This window comes from Anas acuta, chromosome 3 (assembly GCF_963932015.1).
Source record: "Anas acuta chromosome 3, bAnaAcu1.1, whole genome shotgun sequence".
NCBI classification, from domain to species: Eukaryota; Metazoa; Chordata; class Aves; order Anseriformes; family Anatidae; genus Anas; species Anas acuta.
In genome coordinates, this window is record NC_088981.1 from 75388681 (window position 1) to 75402551 (window position 13871).

The 13871-nt window shown below is 35.4% G+C and overlaps 1 long non-coding RNA gene across 1 annotated transcript; it reads right to left on the reverse strand.

Annotated features, from left to right (window-relative positions):
* Positions 1-8818: 8818 nt before the first annotated feature.
* On the reverse strand, positions 8819-11638 carry LOC137853048 (uncharacterized). The gene is made up of 3 exons (XR_011094190.1): positions 11533-11638; positions 10315-10395; positions 8819-10154 (listed from the first exon to the last, which is right to left on the reverse strand). It is a non-coding gene; the product is annotated as an uncharacterized lncRNA (long non-coding RNA).
* Positions 11639-13871: the final 2233 nt, after the last annotated feature.

Genomic DNA, 13871 nt, shown 5'->3' on the forward strand with positions numbered 1-13871 from the left:
TCAGATGGAATATATGGGTCCTTATGAAACATTATTTGACATATGGTTTTTGTGTTTTGCTCCAGTATGTATATTGGAAAGCTATTTCAAAGCCTTGTTCCTCTTAATGTTTCTTCATTTTCATGTTTTATAGATATCAGTAATAACTTCTCCTAATATTCTTTTCATCAGAGAAAACATGAGTTTTACTCCTGTCTGCTAACATGCTAGCATCCTTTCTCTTCATCCCTCAGGACAGAAATTACCTTCCTGAGACATGAGACAAAAAACATACCTTCAGTACAATGTTACTGTTATGAAATCTCACTGAATGTTTTACACTATAGCCATATCTCCCAGCTCTAATGGTGATACAGTGATTTATATCAGTCTCCTGTAACTGGCTAATATGAGCAAGCCCTTTTGGCTCTGTCCTTTCCTCCTGCCCATAATATTGATCTCATGAGTGTGGTCTTGCACTTTGAATGAGCAAAATCTCTCATTTCTCTTATTCCAGATCATAAGGTTGTGCAGGTCTTCCTCTACGATGTTCTAATCATCCTGCAGACGTTGTTGGAACACAATACCATGAAAATGCATCTCCTCTGCCATTGGTTAAAAGATACTTTTTATTGAAAGAAGAAAAAAAGGTAAGGGAAAAAGTTTTCATTTGATGCTAAGAGGTGAGATTTTATTCTTCCTTCAACATCACATTTAAATGAATGCATTTGGCTTCATCAACAGTATTTTAGCCCTTAAAGCTAATAGGTGATAGCACAGAACTAGTTTAGGGAAGTCATTGAATTGATGGAGATGACACTGCAAATCTGTAGATTCTTTTATCTCCTCTATAGCAAGAGTATGATATGTTCACAGGACTCTATTCAGCCTCTATTCACGTACCATGTTGTCCATTAGTGAGTCAGAACAGAAAGGCTGAATGGGGATATGAACAGACCATTGTTAATAGCATTGTTGGATTGCTTAAGAGTTGACTTGTTCAAATTGTATTTCAAAATGACTCATCCTAGTACCAGTGGTAACAAGCTGTATTTGGTTTCATTTATCAGTACTATTAAATAAAATACATTTTCTTTGTTCCCACTGTCGCCTAATACCTAAATAATACTCAAAGGACAAACCCTTTCCCCTGCTGAGTTTGATTTAACAACTGTATATCATGCAAGGATGTGTTGTTTTCATACTTACCAGTTTTATTTCTTGTCTGTGTAGAGTTTTGAAGATAACATCTTCTTCTCCTTGTTTTAATTAACATTTGGAAAAATTTGAAAGTGTTTAATTCTTGACCTTTGTGTCATCTACCTTACACAGGATCATATTGTCCCTCTTTTGCATCAGGGAGCAAATTCTCCCCATAATGTACTGAGTATGCATGAGACTACTGTCTATTGCCAACTTTGCATAGGTTTCTTATGTCCCCTTCAGAATTACTAAAACTTTGCATGGAAGAAATCTAGGTCCTAATGTGACAACTCATTGCACATGTCAACACCTTACTGATGTCTGCCAGGCTAGGCAAGGTGGCATTTCAGCTTAGAACCTGAGCTTGGGTTTCTTGTATCCTTGTAGCAGTAGTGGTTAAGCACTTCATCTCATGGGGTTGGGAGGATGACAGAAAACAACTGCTGAAAACAGTAAAGCATTTTTTTCTTCATCTTTCTCTTGACATCTATGCAAGGGCTCCTTCACAGAACCACAAAATGGTTTAGATTGGAAAAAACCTCTGAAGGTTACCTGGTACAATCCCCCTACTCAAGCAGGGAAAGCAGGTTGCTTTCATTTGCTCCAGTGTTCCTCCTGTTCTCACAAGTCAATGAAGCTGACAGGCAAATTAAAACAAAACAAAACAAACAAACCAAAAAAAAAACTTTTCTCTCAGCTTTTAGCCTCTGACTTCAGCATTGCTCTGACTCACCAAAGGAAAAGAGGTCATTGAACAGTACTGGCTAATTCCTTGCACAAGATCACTGGGGGATTACTATCCCAGAGCTGGGGACTGCGCTGATCAGGCTTGCTTTCAGCTTGGGCACTTAATTAATTGGTGGAGAAAACATGTGTGATTTCACATGGCAAAGTTGCAGGACTGGAGTGTTCATTTCCAGCTACCTCTCACAACATTCCATAATCCCTGAGCTACTCTATTTATTTTCACAATCCTTGATTGAAGAATGGCTTAGAAATACTGAGAAAGTTCTGGCGATAATTGAAATATCGATTGAATACTGCTATTGATATTTCACCATGGAAGATTCATAGCACTCTGCGGTTATTTCCATCCCTGTTATTTGTTTTCACAAAATGGAAGCCAGAGGTTATTAGCAGATTTCTTATGACCTCGAAACATTCCAGATATAGACAGAGAAGTTGCAATAAGAGTTCATTGCTTCTTCTGAATTTGTCACTTTGTGTAAATGACAAAAACAAAACAAAACAAAACAAAAAAAAAAACAACCACAACACCACAACCTCTGAACTCAATTTTAGTGTGCATATCTGATGATTAAAAAACTTGTATTTTTAAAAATATTTCTGAAGCAAGTCTTTCAAGTATTAACACTTTATTTAAAAATCTAAATAATGGATAATTATGAGTGAAAATAAGAATTCAAGTACTACAAATTTTTTATGAGAAAGCCTAAGAGAAATAGGATGTCTTGAGCTCAAACTGATACTCTAAAAGAGGTAAAGAGGGATTGATCTTCACTCTTCTGCATGAGCATACAGATTACTGGGCCATCTCATCTGCATGTGTAGGGAATCTGCCTCTTCCTCTATCCTTCTTTACACTATCAAGACTATCAAAGACTCAAAACAAAATAAGACCTCGTCCCCAAATAGTTACAAGTTTTTTGACATTTCTAGTTGTTCCTTTTTGGTTAAAACTGTTTGTAAAACATTACTTAAATTCCCAAATAAGCTTGAATTTACTAAAACTAATTTTTCAGATAAGCATTGAAAATACTAAATAGACACCAATTCATTCATGCCTAAATTCAATGTATTTACACAGATATAGTAATTGACAAAATTTCTTTGTATTTATAAAATAGTGGATTTTTTTGTAAAATCAGAGTAGGCACACTGAGAACAAACAGGCTTTTTGATTAATGTTTATATAATAATTAAAAAAAATATTAATTTTATATAAAATTATTGCTTTTAAAATTAGGAAGGTAACATAAAGGTACCATGGTAACATGTTATAAAGGTACCAAGGTAACATGTTATAAACAGCTAATTTTAAAAATTTCCAATTTGTTTAAAACCATGTATGATTCTAGCTGAAAGCAAAATTCTGTGGAATATCTTTATATGACAAGTATTTCTTTATATTACTAAGGAGAGAATTTTCCTGAGCCAGAACACCTGCTTCAAGAAGTACTAATATAAAATTAATAGCAAATTAACATAAAATGATATATAAGCTCAAAAGCTATCAAGCTTGGTATAATGCTATATTGAAAGAACAAATAATTTAGGCCTATATGAGATGGGTAAATAAACAGAATACACATAGTGTCTAAGGGATTTTAATAAAGAAAGAAAAAGCACAGTTGAATTTTTTAAATTATTATTACTTTTTTATTTTTTTCACAACAGGAAGACTGAACACTTATTTGCTTGTCATAGAGAAACATAAATTAGGTCTTCAAGCTGACATTTCAGACCAAAGGCCCATCTGGAATAAGTTTTACTGTATAAATTTTTTAGTAGTACATGTAATAGTACACAAAAAAAATTTCTTCAGGTGAAAATATACTTGAAGAAAGTTTAATGTATTAAGATTCATATTAATTCAATGTTAAGATTCACATAGCAAGCCTTAATTTGCTAGTGAAGAACATGAAGTTTGTATTCATATTGTCATAGTTATTGCAGAATACAGAACTAGGCACTGAAAACCCTGTAGTTGACTGGGTAAACCAATTAATTAAGCACTAATATAAAAACTTTAAATCTATTTGCAAAGTTCTGAGCATGCAGTTGTTACCATAAAAGCAAGAAGTAGGAATTCATGATATTAAAGTTAGTTTGAAAGTACAGCTGTGCTGGAACTGAAATGTTCTATTACTGATGGACTATCCTAAAATCTTCTCTAAAATAAGTATGAGCTTTTCATCATATTATTTGGGAACATTTAAACAAAGTATTGTATATATTCATGTAGTAAAACTGAACATCACTGAAATAATAATTCCAATCAAGCAAATAGGAAAGACATTTTTTTAAATATTCTTGAATTGAAACTGGAGCAAAGCATATTAAAACTGTCCGATATGTATCTGTTGAGAAAACTGATATAGAAACCAAAAAGGCTTTGATATTTCCTACTTACATTCAGAAATATGTTGCAGGTCTGAAACTGAGTATTCATTTTTTGGTCATCTTAAAGGGGAAAAAAAATAAATTCTCTATAAGGCAATGTCAAATTTGACATGTATCCTTCAGACAAAATAAATGTCTATTTCATGCTTTCAGAAGTCAACTGAGTGATTTCTGTCCACCTCTGAAAGTCACTCAGTGTCACTACTACAGTCTGTTTTTAGGAGTGTATTTGGCAAACCTGCAGTGAATGCCTTCCATCCTTAACCACCAAAGGAGAAAAGCTAGAGCTGAAAGGTATCAAAACAATTTGCATGCTCAGAAATAAACCACGCACACCAAGAATCCCTCAAATAATTTTTGAAGGACTATTGGCAGTCTGCATTGTCTAAATAACCACATCAGTATCCAAATGATACTCTTTTTGTTCACTGTCTTCATCACCCAAACAGAAAATGTTTCAGGACTGGAGTATAGAGGAGGGTCTGGAGGAAACATGCATGTGCTCAAGCTCCGAAATAGGGCTCAACAATTTTTACTGTGAAGTGCAAATGTGGGGACCTATGTGGTGTTTTTGAGACACGCATAATGGGTTGCTCTGTCTTCACCTGTTTGATTTTGCTTTCAAAGGGACTGCATGTATCCTCACAGTCAGTTACCAGGTCTTAGCTGGAAGCCAGGATCAAGCAGCTGAGAGATGATAGAAAACAGCTCCATAAACTACTTCTTGCTTATTCCCAAGCATATGAGTACTTCCAACCTGCTCATTTGATTTTGGCATGCGGCAAGTTCAATTTAACTTTTAGTCTTATGTTATCAGCTTGACTCTGTCTTGAAAAGTAAATGCTCACAGAGGTATTGCTGGGAAGCAGTTTAGGAAACTGCACCTTACTGCCTCTCAGCTGTAAGTTAATGGCTTCCAGCTGAACTCACTGCATTAATGCTTCTCCACCAGCCCGTCCCCTGCAAACAACTGTTGGAGGTGGACACAAATCCTCTAAGATATCTTAGGTATCAGAGTTGGGTGCCACTGTTTCTTAACAGTAACTTTCCTGCCTGTTTCTGAGTGAATTCTTGTCTTCAGCTTTGCTCCTTCGGTGGTTTCTAGTGAAGCAGCATTAGCACTTGCATAGTCAGTGTCTGTGCTTCAGCTGGGAGCCATTAACTGACAGCTTGTGAAATGGTAAGGAACAATTTCCTAATTGCCTGTCAGCTGTAGCTGACTGAGGAACTCTTCCAGCATGTGCAACAGGAAAGCCAAGCAGGTTATTTTGGTTATTTCAAACAGCCCTCAGCAGAGATTTGTGCTACTTTGGTTTTATTTTTGTGGTAGGATCTTTTAAGAGCACTCATGAAGTCGTGTGTTGGAGGAAGACATACATCCCTAAAAACTCCCTTTTTTAGTGACTTGTTCTTCACTCAGGCACAGATATCCACGATCATACAGTTGATGTATGTTAAGCACAGGTTCAGGAAGCCCTCTCACCTGCTTGAAGCTGAGATTTTATATGCACATAAAACATGAAGGCTTGCCAGAATCCCAGAGTATGCCCCGGACAGAAACAATAGTATCACCACCTGGTGTGCAACTTGTATACTGTTTTCTTGGAAAACTGGTGAAAAGAAGTTAGTGCCTGTCTTTTGCATGACAGCTTATTGATGGAAGGAGTCATGCAGGAGAAGAGCCACTCAGCCTCAGTGGCTTTGAAGCTACATGTCACATAAGGCTGTTTTACCTAATTTGTGAAAGAACACGATTTCCCTCAGTAGGTCTGCATTTAAGAAACGTACACAAGACCTGCACATTAAAAAAGAAAAGCAGCCTTTCTAACTGTCCTGAGACTGTGAAAGCCCGATTTTTATTTCAGAAACCTCTGTTTCAGAATTTTTTTATGCTGAATGAGTGTGGAGATTGTCTGCCAATTTGTTCAGTACAGAATCAGGTCCTTGCTTAAGAGTTCAAGAGGTCTCCAAGATGGTACACAAGTAGACCAGAAGTGGTCTACTTCTGGCAAACCTATTTTAGAAAGGTAGCTGTTTGGTTTCATGCATGAAATTACAAGACAGATAGCTTATAAACCGTTAGTACCTATGGAAATGACAGCTTTTAAGCTATGCCTCCAAACCCAACTCCCTAATGGGTAGCTCTCAACAGTAGTCTTAAAACAGTCTGAAGACTGAACCTCACAAACCCAAGCATATATGTTATACTGCCAACTATAAATTGAAACCCCAGATGGCTTTGGGCTTCATACTGTGAAAAGATCTCTCTGATACATTAGCATGACATAAGTGACCAAATCAGCAAATAAAACCAGCTGTACTGGGTACTGAAAATGTGCCTCATTCAGTGAGCAAACCACCCATAGATTTCTGAAGTTCCAGAGTTATGGTGTTCTGTCATTAAAAATCTTGACTAGGGAATACAGAGCATTCCTAAATGCTTGTCTTAAGCAAAAGGGTTTATGTATTTTGACAGTGTGTTTGCTTGAGCAAGATCTAGTTCTGCTGGAAAAGGAAAATAGCAGAGGCTGCTCACATGACTGCTCTGATTGTCACAAACTAATTAAATGCTTTCAGCTGTGTCTATACTGTGCCATTGTTTACTTGGCTTGTTCACACTCAGCTGTAGGTAGTTCTTCCAAACATTGCTGTATATATTACTTTTGTGTTGGTTATTGCCAAAACCACAATGTGGTTTTTGAGAAGGTATAATATTGACAAATATATCAAACATAACTTTCACACCTTCCCTTGTAAATATAGGGCTAGAAAACATGCTTATGGGTACTATAAGAGAATTTGTAGGTAGAAGGTAAAGGTTGATGCTTGGGAGGAATAGTCACTCTTGAAACTCCAAATCTGTAGCTGTTTTCAATGCAGATTGTGTGATTAGCTTCTTTCAGGACTGGGGTGTAGTTTGAAAGATGAAGTGCCTGTATTGTTTAGAATGTTGTAGCTATATACGTAATATTCTTGTGGCAGTAAAACTCTAATTACAAAAGATATATTGTGTTTCTATGTTCAGGTGCCTGTAGTGAAATTCTTAAAAGTTTCATTTGTGAACTGAACTTTTGCTTGCTTTATTAAATGCGTAAAACAATTCTACCTATTCTAGACTTCTGAAGCTGACAGCAATCCAGTGTTTAACTCATTTCCAGTTATATTATGCCTATATATAGGTCAAGTATCCTTTTAAAAATATCTAAGCTTATTTGAAGTGGCTAGTGAATACTGTCAGCTAATTTTGATTTATCAACTTCAAGTTACTAACTAGACATTGTAAATTAGAAATGATTGACACATCCTCACGAAGTTTGGCTTACTGGAAAATAGCTCAGTTTTGTCTGGGAAAAAAAAAAAGCATGGAATAGTAAGACAGTATTTGCCTTTTCTTTTTAAACAGTTTCCCAATTATGAGATATCAGAGAAAGAAACGTGGAGATTGCTCAGCACTGTCATCCGAACTGATCCACTTCTTTCCTGCTGTTTCATTTTTCAGATCTACATTACAGAAAAATAACCAAGTACCTTTAGTGGTTGGACTGGATGACCTCTGGAGGTCCCGTCTAACCTAAATTAGTTTACTTTTCAGAAGGTAACTAGTAGATACAGAAGTTACAAAACCAGAGTAGTAATTTTTCTACACCTGTTTTCCTCGGTACACTACATAGTTATAATTTTCTTTCAAGTTATCTTAGCGTGAATGAGTCATAGTTACATTAGTGGAACTGTATTCACCTTTAGGAGAAGCTACTTCTGGGAGCAAATCTGAGGGATCTTAGCAGGGCCTGACTCTTCTGAACAGTGTGAGGTCTTGTCACTCCTTCCTGGTTTGTAAGGGCAGAACTAGTTGGAAGGGACCATACATAGATCTAACAGTGTTTGAAAGAATGTGTGCTCACCACAAATTTGGGTGAATAGACTAAAGGTATACTTTACAGTACTACTGCTACAGTATACTGCTCCTGGCATGTGCACTGTGAGTAGTGTAGGAATAGGCTCATAGGAGTAGAAGAGTTCTGTATGAAATGGCTATGGTAAGGTCAAACCCTGACAAAGAGCATAAAATAATGCTGCAGTGAAGACTTAGAGACCACAGATACAGCTGAGTCAGCTCTGTTTTATGTATCCTATGTGCTGTTGGTAGAATGAGCACCACAACTCAAAGGTTTGCACAAGCTAATTTACCCTGCTTCCCATTTAACAGTAACCCTCATGTTACCGCAGCCTATTGAGCTAAGATATACCCTCAGACTGTTAGTGGGATGGGGTGGGGGGGGGAATTAAATAAAAGCTTAATGGGATGACAGTTCCCATTGTTCTCAAATTGCACCCAGATACAGTGGAAGCATTCCATTGCTGCAGCATGTGTTCAGTGGTTACAGTCATGGGCAACAGTAGAAAATCCTATGACAAATAGATGTTGATCACTTTTGAAAATCTCATCCCCCGTTTTTACAGAACACTTCTATACGGAGCTTCCTTTATGCTCTGCAGGGCTATATTCAAAGCAGGAATGTAATAGGAATGCAGTGTGTATAACATTTATATATCATTATCGTCATCATCATTATCATGATGTGTTATCTGTCTAGCAATCTGCTTGCAATATGAATAACAATTCTTCATATTGGTCATGTTTTTCCATGAAGCAGATAATTATTGCTGGCAGAGAAAGGCAGCTTGGATTTAAGAAGGCACCAGATGTTGTTAAAACTGCTTTTAACTCCTCTTTGTTGCTTCCTGGAGCTTGCAGCATACAGAGAAGTTGCAGTAAAGAACTGCTTCACCAAAACTGGTAGCCTAATCTCTTCAGCTGTTTCTGTTACTCTCAGCACCAGTGTCTGTGTTTACAAGCAAGCTAGTAAATCTAGTCCAGGTCCTCAGTATGGTCCACTGGCATCAGTCAAATATATTGATGGCAGCTAATATCTTCCTTGTTGACAAAAACCATGACTAGAATCCATACCAAAAGACATCTTAGCTTGAGGTGAAGAAGCATATATATTTACTTGAAAACCAAATGTCTTTTATTTTAGCAAAATATTTTACACTGAGTTTTGGCATCAGAGGGCCAGGATTTGACACTGAATATCAGTTTCAGTATGAGTTATTGTGAATACATATATTTGAAACTGGTCGCCAGCTCCAGTTTCCTGCTTAAGAAACATTTTCCCCTGGCCCAAGACCTGCATTTTGTATGGGTTTGTCCACAAACCCATACATGTGTACCACCACGAGGTCCACAGTTCATAACTGTAGTTACAACTTGAAAGCTCCTGAAGAGAAGTACTATCAAACAGTTTTATCATAGGTCAACATAAAAAAGTTGGGGAGGGATGTTGGGAAGGAAATTGATGGGACCGAACTTTTTGTATGAGTATATTATTTATGGCAAGAACCATTATCAGTACTATTACTTAATAATTTATGGATGTCAAGTAGTATACCTCTTCGGTTATTTTTCTAGCTTCAAAATGTTTTGTTTTCTTTTTTGTTTGTTAGCTTTCCAACTTCTTTAAAAAATGAATGACAGTATTCATTGTCTTTTTCAAATGGTAATCTTCAGTTAGCTAAAGGATTTTTTGTTGTTTTAAAGAGAATTACAAATTGCCTAATATCACAGTAAGTTTCTTTTAAAGATAATTTGTCTCTGACACTCCCTTTACAGACAATAAATTACATGAGTAGTTACTTCTGTGATATTTCAGTGGAAATATTCCCAGTCTACTGCTGTAAGACAACAAGGAATCAAGTATCTCATGTAGATTTCAAATTCTCCAAATTACGCAGGGATGAAGTACAAAAATGTCCAGAAGGTAATCATCCTGGGGAAAAATAAAATAAAATAAAAAGTAATAAAGTCAATTTTAACCTCATCAAACAACATAAAAGTCCTTCAAAGAAATCACTGCAGACATTCATTTGCATTGATAAAATATGTAGCTATCCAACTGAAAAAAAATGTTTTTGATTATAGATACCTACTTGTGTCCCAGTTGTATTTGTGAGCCAGATCCTCAGCCAAGATATGTCATGTCCTTATCTATCAACTGAACATTTTACTATCTGTAAGAGGAGAAAAGTTTAGTGCAAAGCATATCTGGAATGTTAAAACTATTAACATTTCATTATTTTTCATAATTAAAATGTCACATAAAATGTCTCATATCTAGATCCAATGGTCTCCTTTTCTGAAATGCTATGCCTAGAAGAAAAAGTTAGAGGTTAAAATTAAATACAATTATGTGCCCCAGGAATAAAATGGATATACATTAAAAGTATAGTTAGGCTGTAAATTCACTTATGCTTTGAAAAATTATAAAGGAATATATAAAATGCAAATTAAGGGAGGAAATCTTATTTATCTTCCCTGTTTGTATGATAATTGGCTGCCTTTAATGAATTAATCTCATGCACAGACTCCTGCTAAATTAGACTATGTATAATGTACTGTCTTCAAGTAACTTCACATTCTCATTATGGCCTCCCTAATTTCTAAAGTAAAATTAATATAATTAGGGAGTGAATCAATACGTATTGATCTTGAGTTACTTTAACAGAACAAAAGAATAACAGATTAAAAGGAAGTGATTTTTTTTAGCATTGATTTTGTTAGCATGCTGAAACAACACTGATAAAGAATTAGATCTTAAAATATATTCCTTTCCTAAATAATATCCTCTAGTCATTTTATATTCTCTGAGAAACAAATATTTTTGCATTTTAAAGTTTGAAAGATAAAAGCAAACAAAACAAAAATATCTTTGCACCCCTGTATTTGGGCAACTATAGCATTGTTTTCTAATGGCAAAAGATATTTTCTATATTTTCTTTTCATGAGATCAATTTCAGGCTGCAAATTATTTCATCAGACTTTGTTTCTTTTTCTTAGTGTAAATTAAAGGTGGATGCATGCTGGCAAACACTACCTGAATAAATCACTGGTAGTATACTTGGATATAATCAAGAATATGCAGTAAGGAATTTGAGGTTCATAATGAGAAATAATGGAAGCATTCACAGAAATCAAAGCAGCGATGCTGTTCTATATAACCACCAACTTATTTCATGTTGAAGAAAATGACATTTCCGAGCAAAAGAGAGTAAGTTCTTCCTATTGTATTCAGGAAGACATATTGCACTCTAATGGCTTTAAACTGACATTTATTAGTAAGGTGTGAAGGGAAAATAATAATGTGCTACCTCAACAGCTGAAGTCTGTATCCTAAAAGTCACACCTGGGGATGGAAATGTCTCAGGTGGTTCCAGACTGAGGCTTGCATTGCTCTGCATTCCTCTGGAGTGTCCATAGGGCACCAGGCTTCTGCTGCAGGTAGACTTTATCCAAACTCATAAGAGCATGTTGATTGAAGTCAGGCATAGTTAATTTGCTTTTCACATCTTAAAGTCTCTGCAGAGCGTAAACCCTTTTTCCTAGCTCATATTTCATTTCTGTATTTCACAGAAGCTTTATGATATGTGAACAAATTCCCTTGCTGCATGTGATAAATCTAAATTGCTTTGTTTAAAAAGGTAATTAATTTAGAGTTTTTCTTTCAATTTTCACACCATATGAACATGAATAAAAGCTTTTCATGGTGGATAAATTTATGTACAGTGATTACCTAAATGAATGGCAGAAACAGCTGCACCTTAAATCTTTACACCGAATATTCTGATTTACTTGAAGCTAAATTGCAGGTTCAGGTTGCATCAGGCATTCATTTGAACATAATTTTAGAGAAACAATAGTAGTACATATAAGAAGTGTTATAAATATTGGAGGAAGAGCTTTTATGTTTTATTTGCAAATTTACACAACTTTTTGCACTGTATAACTTTGATTACCTAAAATGTGGTTTTGATGGAGGAAATGTTATTTCACTATTTAACGATATTCCACATTAAGTTTTTTGTCGATATAATTCTAATTCAATGTATTTTGTAACAATATGAAAGTAAGATATGCACAGCTTTCTATATGATTAGCTGTTGCCTAATATTAAATTTTGCCCTCGATAAAACAAGAATACTTTTAACACAAAATCTGAGTGAAGACAAAGTAGATGGAATGTAAGGACTACCATCAGTAAACATAATGTGTTGCTTGTGTGTGTGTTTTTCTAGTAAGACACAGACTCATTCTAAACAGGTAAAGCTACTAGTGACATCTTAATGTTTTTTATTGATAATTTTGGGGAGAAAATTCCTGTTACAGATAAAACAGCTACAGTTGTGTAACAATATGACATTTCCAGGAAAACTGAACTTTTTCTCTTCCTACATAATCATATTTAAGCTATTCTCTTCAGTTATTGATTACTCTCTTTCCACGTTGAGAGAGATGAGTATACCTTATTGAATAATAATCTTCAAATATTCTTAATATTGGACCCTATTTGAATAGTTTAAGATACTTTTAGTTTAAGATACTTTTTTTAGTTTAAGATAATTTTTTTTACCAGAAACAAATCTGTGCATCTGTGCTGAAGCAAAAATAATCTCATTCAGTCCTACTGGATAATTATTTTCATTTCAGTTTCATAGGGAACCTCAAGAAAAATTAGTATCAAGAGAAAGGCACCTCTTTCAGGAACAAACTGATCCTGGAGCTTGATGAATAACTGACACTTTTTGTTGGTGTTCAAGAAAAAGAAGTTGAATCTGGGGAATATCCCCTGAACTGGGATATTCCAGGTCAAGATATTCTATCCTATTCTATTTCTGATTATTTTATCAGGATAATTTTGGGTCTCATATGATGGTTGGTGGTTGTACAGAAAAGCACCGCTGCTTTGATTGTGTCACTGTGAATGTGTCCATTATCTCATGATAATTTTGGATTCATGTTCTCTCATACTGAAGTAAATGACACAGAGCAGTACATATCTCTGAGCTCACTGACTAGTAAGAAGCATTAAAGGGAAGTGAAGATTTTTGCATTTGAGTCCTTTTAGGAGAAACATTTTATAAATTCTTTATGGCAAATGAGAGAGACAGGGAGGGAGAGAGGTAAAGAGAGAGAGAGATCATGGGAAATCTCCTCTGGCAGAACAGTCTTCTTGACATAAGTATTCCTACACTGAGACCTGAAAAGGGGAAACAGATCTTCCTGTGAGAAATGGAGAACTGTTCTTTATGGGCAGAGTTAACATCCAAGGTAAATGTCTAATAAGTAAAAGAGGTACAGATACTAGAGAAGCAATAGATTCATCAAAACAAACAAGCAGACTAAAAACAAACAAACAACAGCAAAAAAAAAATAATAAAAATAGAGTTTTCTGCAGAGCCATAAACTGAAGGAGAACTGGACTTGGTTCCTTGGATCTCACTGGTGAAGCTAAGATTGTTCAAAGCTGCTGGCTCCAGGAGTTCATCCATATTAATGCTAGGCTCAAATTAACCTTTAAAGTGCAAGACCTAGTAGTGATTAATTTCACTTTTGTGACCAAAAGATTAACACCTAATTCAAAAGAAATTTATTTTAATTTTCACTGGAAGAGACCAGCCAAATTCATGATTAGCTAAGGAAAATATCAATG